A 9251-nucleotide genomic window follows, 5' to 3' on the forward strand; every position below is an offset into this window, starting at 1 on the left:
GCTGAGCGGTCCCTCGAGTTATAAAACTCCTCGTGGGCAAGCGAGCGCGTTGAGACGCTTGGCCAACGCCTCCTAGACAGCACAAAGCCGGCGAACTTCGATCCGTCACGTCACGCTACCTTGCTCGACTGCCGCATAATCTAATGGGGATGCTCCCGAGCAAGCCGCGGTGACTTTGACGTCACCACTTCCCGCCCGTCAGGCCTGACAATGGAAATTTCGGTCCGAGTAGCGTCGTATCACAAAGCGACGTGCACACGCCTGCTGTCTGGGAAGCGCTCGTTTAGCCCAGTGGGCAAGGCACTCGGCATGTGAGCGTGTTGTCGTAGGTCACTACCGCGAACGCCTTTTCTTTTTGAATTTATTCTGTTTTTTATACATCAGTTTTTATAGCGATTTCCGAGACGCGGATTAAAACGTAGGCGAGAGCTTGCGCGGACAAGGAACGCGCGGATAACGCAGGCTTCCGAGAGGGAGACAGGGTGACGTGGCGCCGCGGCGATGCCCTCTCCCCTCACGCAACACCTGGCGTGCCAGCGCGGCAGCAAAGGGTGTTCCCATTCGCTCGGTCTGCTCCGTCGAGGCGCGCACGTGACCTGGCGTCGCAACCAATGGGAATTTAGGTGCCGTGTCGCAGCTACATACGCCGGCTTTTTCGCTCAATGGGCCATATGATACTTGCTTATCAAAAGTTCTGTAATGGCCATCGTGGCGGTTTTTCAGATGCGGTCAAATAACGAACCCGCTTAGGCGCCGAGGACGTGGCTCGGATGACATGCCAAATGCTTTCGCTGCGCAAGCCGCATTTTCCGCCTTTCGTTGCTGCTGCGCATCAACATTCGTACAACCTTCGTCGACCTTTTGCAATTTTTTTCTGTTGTTCTTTCTTTTCTTTTTCTTTTGCTTTTTATCCTGTTGTCATTTCAGTCCACATGCGCGTCGCATGGAGAAAACACTCTTTCACGTCGGTGCTATGCATCAGGAGCAGCCGTTGAGACATAGGTGCGACGCGCGAATCGTAATTTAACGAAAGCACGAGCCTTCGGCATGTACCGCGTGACCCAGCTAACGTTGTCCAAGCTGTTGACCGAAAAAAAATGGCTGTGGCTTAGGTAAGGTTAAACCCAGGATGCGAAGCATACTAGCCTTTATTTTAGTTGTTGAACCACTGTTTAGCCTGGTGAACTGCTGTTGCTTGGCTATATTTGGTTCGGCAAGACGAAGAAACAACTCATGCGTTACTCTGCTTCGCCTTCAAGAGTGGAACGCGACAGCGTTCCCGTCGACCTGCCAAGGGATGTAAGACAATGGGCTACAGGGCAGCGACTACGCGCCCCGCATTGGACGCGGTGAGCGTCGAGCAAAGCAGCGTTCGGCGCGGCAACGAAATGTGCGCCTGAGCAAGAGACGCACGCCTTAGAAACAGCTCGTTTCTAAGGCAACACCGTATTCACTAGAGGCGCCTTTGTACCGCTTTGAAGCATCGTACTCGTGGCTCAGTGGTAGCGTCTCCGTCCCACACTCCGGAGACCCTGGTTCGATTCCCACCCAGCCCGTCTTGCAAGAGTTGAGCCAAAGCCACTTCTCCTCTGTCGTGACGTCACGGTGTCACGTGGTTTCAAGGCGACACCGCCGCGCCTGAGGAGCTGGGTTGAGCTCTCGTAATATGCTTCGCATAAAAAAAAGGATGTATTAGATTAACACGGTGCAAGATACAAACATAAGACTTGCGGTGTCCGATCGTCAGAGAGCTGACGATCGCGCACCGCAGGTCTTGGAATCATACCTTCCGTCGCGTTTCAATTCCTTTTTTTTTAAAGATTAACAGTTTGCATGGCTAACGTTAGCTCCCGACACCCTACATTACCTAAGTGCCGCGCATCGGCATACCAATATAACGTGCACTTCGGGTACGCAGCTCCTGCTCACTGGGAGTTGTACGAAACGTCTATCCCATGCACCTGCGCGCGACGGTTAAGTTCTTCGCTCTTTCTGCGCCTTTGGCTGTTGGTGTTATCCCCTCCCCTCTGCATCAGGCGCGATCTGCTGGACTGATTCGTGGCGTTTACTGCCACAAAGCAACCCTGGTGCTGGGAGGGAACACCATGCAGACAATAGCTCGGAATTAATTTTGACCAGTTTTTTTTTTTTTAACCTGCACCTAAATACAAGCACACGAGCACTTGACAATACTATCGGGACGGATAAGAAACACGATATGGCAAGCCGGAACGTTCTGTTTCCAGAGCTAAAGAAGAGAGCAAGGACGAACAGAAAAATAAAAAAGGCACAGTCGTTAACAGGAATTCCCTCCGGTTTGTTAAAAAACACACACACGCACACTGTGAGTGGAGAAAGAGGGACACAGAAAAGCTTAGGAGAGGAAGAGTAGACAGAGAAAAGTGCAAATCGAAGGCAGTGGCACATCAGGTGGCCGATGTTCATTTAGCCGCACACATCACGTGGTGTCGGCCGTTTCAAATAGTGTTCGGAAAGTTTTCGCGCATAAAAGCGCGAAAAAAAGAAAATGCCAGAGTGGTATTTGTATGCCGTGGATTGATTCGAGAAAGTTGTCTTGGAGAAGAAACGCGGTGGTCTAGTCGACGTGTAAGAAGCATGGTAAAAAGAACACCGAGCCCCAAATAGGCATGGAGCACATCAAACCCGCACGGCTCTAACCAGTAAGTCAAGGTTACATCACGTACGTTACTTCTATGCAAAACTCGGCGTTAACGCAAGGACGAATAAATAAATAGACAACACGAGTTATTTCTTTCTTCGTGCCTTGTGTTATTAGCGCCGAGTTTTGTACACAACCATGAATCATATCCATCTAGGCCAACTTCCAGTCCTAATTCAACGTTGCTTTTAACGAGACGCTTTAAAGCGATTTGTTGGGTACACTCCCAAGAACAGTTTACACCCTTTGGCGTGCCCCTTCTTCCACACAACGATAATCGTCATCTGCCTTGATGCGTTTCCTTTCTTGAAAACGCCGCGCCCGCTACTTTCCTGTCAGGAATGCTATCATGCTGATAACGCGCATGCCGTTCGTTACTGGAAAGTACCGGGCTCGCAGCGTTAAACCACGTACGGAGGCTAAAGATATGGTTCCCTCTCGGACGACAAGCGCCACAACAAATGTCTGCAGCACGCGTAACGTGAGAACAACACGCCGCTGCATGCTGGCGGTATGAAGGGCTTGGGCCCGCGGCTAGCGATCTCTGTCGGTTAACCGCGTAATATTTAGCGAACAGACGACCAGCGAACCGAGGCTGCGGCTATGCAATTAATGTAAACTTGTTCTTTTACGATGTCAGGGATAGCCTGCGTAACTACGTCAGAGGATAACATTTTCCGTCCGTGCCTCGGCACGCTACAGCGATACGTGCGCATCGAGCTAGCTCCTTTTAATATCTGCAAGTAGTTTTTTGTTTTCTGTTGGTACCGGAATAACGAGAAGGTGAGGGTGTCGTACGCGGTCCCAATAGCAACGTGCGTGCCTTGATGGGAGTTCGTGAAGCTGCTAGCGAAAACAAACAAACAAAAAAACGGGACCTGGTGGAAGCGGGCGCACAGAAGCTACAGGACGAGTGCGCGGTGGATACAAAACGCGCGGGGAATCCTCGTTCCCATGTGGCAGCTGGCGTGAGCGTCGAGGAGTGAAGACGTGTTTACGCCGGCTCCGCGAACAACCAAGGATTCTGGTGGTTTTTCTGGCAAAATGATCTGCGATAGTGCTACAATCGATTTTCGGAAGTGACAAGGACCCTGTGGACAGAATTGTTTGTGCCTGTGAGTCGATTTTTAGTGATTTTACGGCTAAAAAACTGTAACCGGAGCACAACGCCACGCTAAGCCTCACCCCGGCTTCGGCATGGCCCCGGCCGTGGACGGCGTCGACGGACAGCTCCAGGCCAGCGGCGGCTCCCCGAGAAGCGGCGACATGGAAGTGACGGTGGAAGGCAACGAAAAGGATCCTAAGGGACCCGACAACGAAGGATGGTTCACCGTTTTGGCGAAAAGGAGGCAGAAGACCGTGCCAGCTGGCGCGGAGACGACGATCGGACGCTCGGCGGACGCTCGGCGCGACGCGCTCAAGAAGGGAGCAGGGAAGAAGGAAGCGGAGCTATCGGTAGCATCGAACCTACCGAGACTGCCTGCCACGGGCTGGAAAGTGACTCTACGACTACGAGAAGGCCTCTCGGTGCTTCAGAAGGCACCGGAAGTGAGCCTAGGAAGAGCAGTGCGCGAAAGCGCGGGCGTCAGCCTACAAGAAGCCAAGGGAGACCGCTTCGTGATAAACACCAAACAAGGTACGATTATCTACCACACATTATCGATGGAGAATGCTAAAAAAATAAGCAAGATAGAGAAGATCAGAATCGGAGACAAAGATTACGGGGTCGTCACGTACGTGAACGCACCAGAAAGCTGTGGGCGTGGAGTCATTCACGGCATAGAGGAAATGTACTCCGACAAAGATGTCCTACTCAACCTCAACGAGGATGAAGACAACCCGACAATCCTAGAAGCAAGAAGAATGGGCAAAACCAGAACTTTCCTCCTAACTTTTGACGACGAGGAAGTTCCACGCACGGTTTTCTTCATGGGCGCTATTCTACGGTGCTTCCTATACAAGAAGAGGTACGAAGTATGCTACAAGTGTGGCGGACTCGGCCACAGATCAGACGTGTGTGACAATGACGAACCGAGGTGTAGAGGCTGTGGGGCAACCAGACCGCAAGAAGGACATCAATGCGAGCCGCAGTGCCAGCTCTGCGGCAAAAACCACGTCACCGGGGATAAGAAGTGCAGGAATTTATTCCGCACCCCGTACATCGTGAAGAAGAGACGATGGGAGCAAAAACAAGCGGCCGATGAGGCGAACCAAGAGGAACTTCGTAAAAGCAGGCCAAGCGAGAGATCGAACAGCAAGACCAGGAGCCGCTCGGAGTCCTTCCCGAGGCTACAGACGCCGCAACAGCAGACACAGCAGAAGGAAACAAGTAACAAGGTGAGCTGGTCAGGCAAAGTCTCCCAGGATTCAGAAAAGGATAGAGAAAACCAGGAGCTAAAAGCGCTTATTAAGAGGCAGGAAGAACAAATCAGAATACTGATTGAGGATAGGAAAAAGGAGAGGGAAGAATTTTTAAAGATAATCGAGGAGATGAAAAGAGAGAAGGGTGGAAACAGTACGAGACAGGAAGAGAGTGTAGGGGACCAAGAACCTAAAACAGATCGGCCCCCGCTCAAAAAGAAGAGAACGGGAGAGACAGACTCAGACAGCAAGATGGACAAAGTTACTCAGGATAACACCCTGATGAACGGAGCTGTGATGCAATTCATGGAACAAACTCGAGCGGAATTCGAAAAGCGCGACATCGCCCTCAAAGCAGAATTTGAGAAACGCGACTTCGCTTTAAAAGCGGAATTCGATTGGTTTAAAACACAATTAATTAACATTCAAAATGCATTGGCAAAATAACACGATCTGGCAGTGGAATTGTAGGGGCTTCCTGAAAAAGAGAGCAGTCCTACAAACATTCCTAACTAACATCGATAAACCAGATGTCATTGCGTTGCAAGAGTGTGGGAAAAATGCAAAATTGGCCGGCTACACAGCCTACACTGGGCAAGGAGAGAATCGGCAGACAGCTATTTTAGTTAAAAGAAACTTAGCAGCAGTACTCCACGAGACTGACACAAATACGATTGATCACGTCCTTATTGAACTAGTACCGAGGAAAAGAAAAGATAGAAGCCTATACGTTCTCAACGTATACAGCTCTCCTAAGCAAAAAAAGAATTGTGGCTTCGATCAGCTCATCGACAGGTCCAAAAACATTGCAGGGAACAGCCCCATAGTCATAGTCGGAGACTTTAACGCGCAACACACGGCTTGGGGGTACAAAACCTCGCAACAAAAAGGCAGAGAATTATGGGATACTATCTCCAAGCATGACCTAACTCTACTAACAGATCCTCAAATCCCGACTAGAAAGGGAAATAGCGTTTCCAGGGACACCACACCGGACCTTACTCTCATAGGGGGACACATAACCGCACGATGGTGTAACACGGGAGAGGACTTGGGGAGCGACCACAGAATAATAGAGACGGTGGTAGAACACGGCATACCAACTCCCAAACCCACGCAGTTCGAAGCGGTAAATTGGAACCTCTTTAGGCAGAAATGTGCCGAAAAAGTGGAGCTCAAGGATTTAAGCAGTTGGAGCAAAGCCCTCTTGGAAGCGGTTGAAGAGGCCACCGAACAGGTGGAGGCGGACGAAACGCAAGAGGTAGTAGACCGGAAAATGGTCGGATTATGGCGGAAAAAGAGGCAGCTAGAGCAAAAATTGAAAGAGAATAGAAGCAATAGAAACATTAGGAGAGCATTAGCGCACCTGAACGGAGAGATTGAAGAATACGCACTCGAACTCACGAAACGAAATTGGAATAGCATATGCGAACAGATGGATCACACAATTGGTAAATCAAATACATGGCAACTATTGAGGCACCTACTCGATCCCCAAAACAGCAAATCAGAGACGCGTAGCAACATGCAGAAACTAGTGTATAAGTACGAAGGTAGTAATAGGCAATTGTTCGCTGAAGTTAAGGATAGATATCTTAAATGTGGTCCGCAACAAACGCTGCCGGACTACAAAGGCGAAGAGAACCCCCTCTTGGACAGCCCCGTCACGGTAGGAGAAGTCAGGGCCGAGTTGAATCGACTTAGAACGAAAACAGCTGCAGGACCGGACAGAATCAGCAATCGGATGTTGAGGAACCTAGACGACAAGTCGATAGTAAACCTAACGAATTTTATGCAAGAGTGTTGGGAGAAAGGTAAAATCCCCAAAGAATGGAAGGAGGCTAAATTAGTCCTAATTCCAAAACCGGGGAAAAAGCTCAGTCTCGAAAACCTCAGACCAATATCCCTCACGTCATGCGTCGGGAAACTAATGGAACATGTGATACAATCTAGAATCAGCAGATACTTGGAAGACCAAGACATATACCCTGACACAATGATAGGCTTCAGAGCACACCTATCTGCGTGTGATGTCATGCTACAGCTTAAAGAGCAAATTATCGACCACAAAACGAAGGACACGAAAGCCATCGTTGGCTTAGACGTGGCCAAAGCATTTGACAACGTAGACCACAGGGCAATCTTAGAACAATTGAATAACCTAAACGTAGGGAGACGTACCTACGAGTATATAAAAGACTTTCTGACTGACAGAACAGTAACGGTCAGTCTAGGGGGTAACGAGGAGAAAGGGATAGTGCTCAGTAATAAGGGGACACCGCAGGGCTCTGTACTTTCACCCACTCTCTTCAACATAGTAATGATTGGACTCCCGCACAAACTTAAGGACGTACAGGGGCTAGAACATACGATCTATGCGGACGACATCACCCTATGGATAAATAGAGGCAGTGACGCCCACATAGAAGAAACGCTGCAAAAGGCCATCAATATAATTGAAGAGCACTTAGAAAAAGCCGGACTTAAATGTTCAGCTACGAAGTCGGAGGCTCTCTTCATCAGTCCACAGAACATGCGAAAGAAAATCCATAACCACGGGATAAAACTCACTGTTAATGGGGACGCGATTCCAAACGTAAAAGCTATACGTGTGCTAGGCATGCACATTCAGGACAATGAAAGAAATACAGAAACGATTAGAAAGCTTGAAATGAGCGTTAGCCAAACCTGCCGACTCCTCCGAAGAATCGCCAACAAGAATGCAGGCATGAGGGAGGCTAACCTATTAAGGATAATACAGTCCTTCGCGATCAGCAAGATTACATACGCAACACCGTACCTTAAACTAACAAGGGCCGAGAAAAACAAAATAGAAATCCTTATTAGGAAAGGAGTTAAAACAGCCCTAAACCTGCCACCATGCACATCTACGCAGAGGATACTAAACATGGGCATTTCAAACACCCTAGAAGAGTTGATCGAAGCCACACTAGTCTCCCAGCAACAGAGACTAATGCGAAGCAGAGGTGGTCTGAGAATTCTAGCGAAACTAGGATACAAAACTAACAACAAAGTAAGAAACACGGGAGCCATCCCGTCACAAATCAGAGACAGGATACGCATACCACCACTCCCGAAGAATATGCATCCCACTCACCACCAGGACAGGAGGAAAGACAGGGTTAAAGCGTTACAAAAATCACTAGATAAACAGCAAGGGGTGTTCTACACGGATGCAGCAGAATATGAAAGCAGACGAGGTTTTGTCTCAGTGACGACACAGGTTAACGGTGAGAACTCAAAGAGCTGCAGTACCCCGCAAAACAGTGTGGAGGTTGCAGAGGAGGTGGCCATAGCCCTAGCTTTGACTCAAAAAGGGGTGAAAATCATAGTGTCAGATTCCAAAACAGCTATCAGGAATTATACCGCAGGGAGAATCTCCAAAGAGGCGCTCAACATATTGGAGAAAGGACCAATTCCAGAAGAATTAGTGAACCTTATATGGACTCCTGCCCACGAAGGCTTGCCCGGCAATGAGAAAGCGCATGCATTGGCCCGAGAGCTTATTTACCGGTCCACCAATGCAGCCTCTACAGCCAGGGAGCCCCTACAAAAAGAGGAAGGTATAAACACTTACAGCGAAATTCTCGATTATTATAGAATGGGAAGGAAAACACTGCCAGAGGCGCATAAGAAACTAAGTAAGCAGGAAGAGATAACATGGAGGCAACTCCAAGCGGGGGTGATCTGCAACCCTTACATTCTGAAGAGATGGCACGATAGCATTGAGGCCATGAGTTGCAAACACTGCGGGGCAAAGGCGGACATGATCCACATACTATGGACATGTCCTAGATACAATAAGCCAGGTAGGGATAGACAATCCTGGGAGACTTTAATGACCAGCTCAAAGGAAGCTGACCAAAGAGAAGTCATCCGCATGGCCCTGGACACCGCTGAGCTCCAAGGAGCATCAGCCAGCTGAAAGGGGAGGAGTAAGCCGAGGAGACAGGAAGACTCTTGCCTCCTTGGGGCTCTTTTTGCGGGTGCAAATAAACGTTATTTCTCTCTCTCTCTCTCTCTCTCTCGTTCCCATGTGTACTCACCCCCATCTGACGGCGCCGGCTCGCCACTAAATTGGATTGCGGTGCGCGGCTGGGCGCAAATAGTGGTAACCACGTCCGCAGCGACGCGCCTCTAACCACGTTAGCGAGGAGCGCGCCGCGGACTGTGTTGTACCACGTTCGCT

This window comes from Dermacentor albipictus, chromosome 8 (genome assembly GCF_038994185.2).
Source record: "Dermacentor albipictus isolate Rhodes 1998 colony chromosome 8, USDA_Dalb.pri_finalv2, whole genome shotgun sequence".
Lineage (NCBI taxonomy): Eukaryota > Metazoa > Arthropoda > Arachnida > Ixodida > Ixodidae > Dermacentor > Dermacentor albipictus.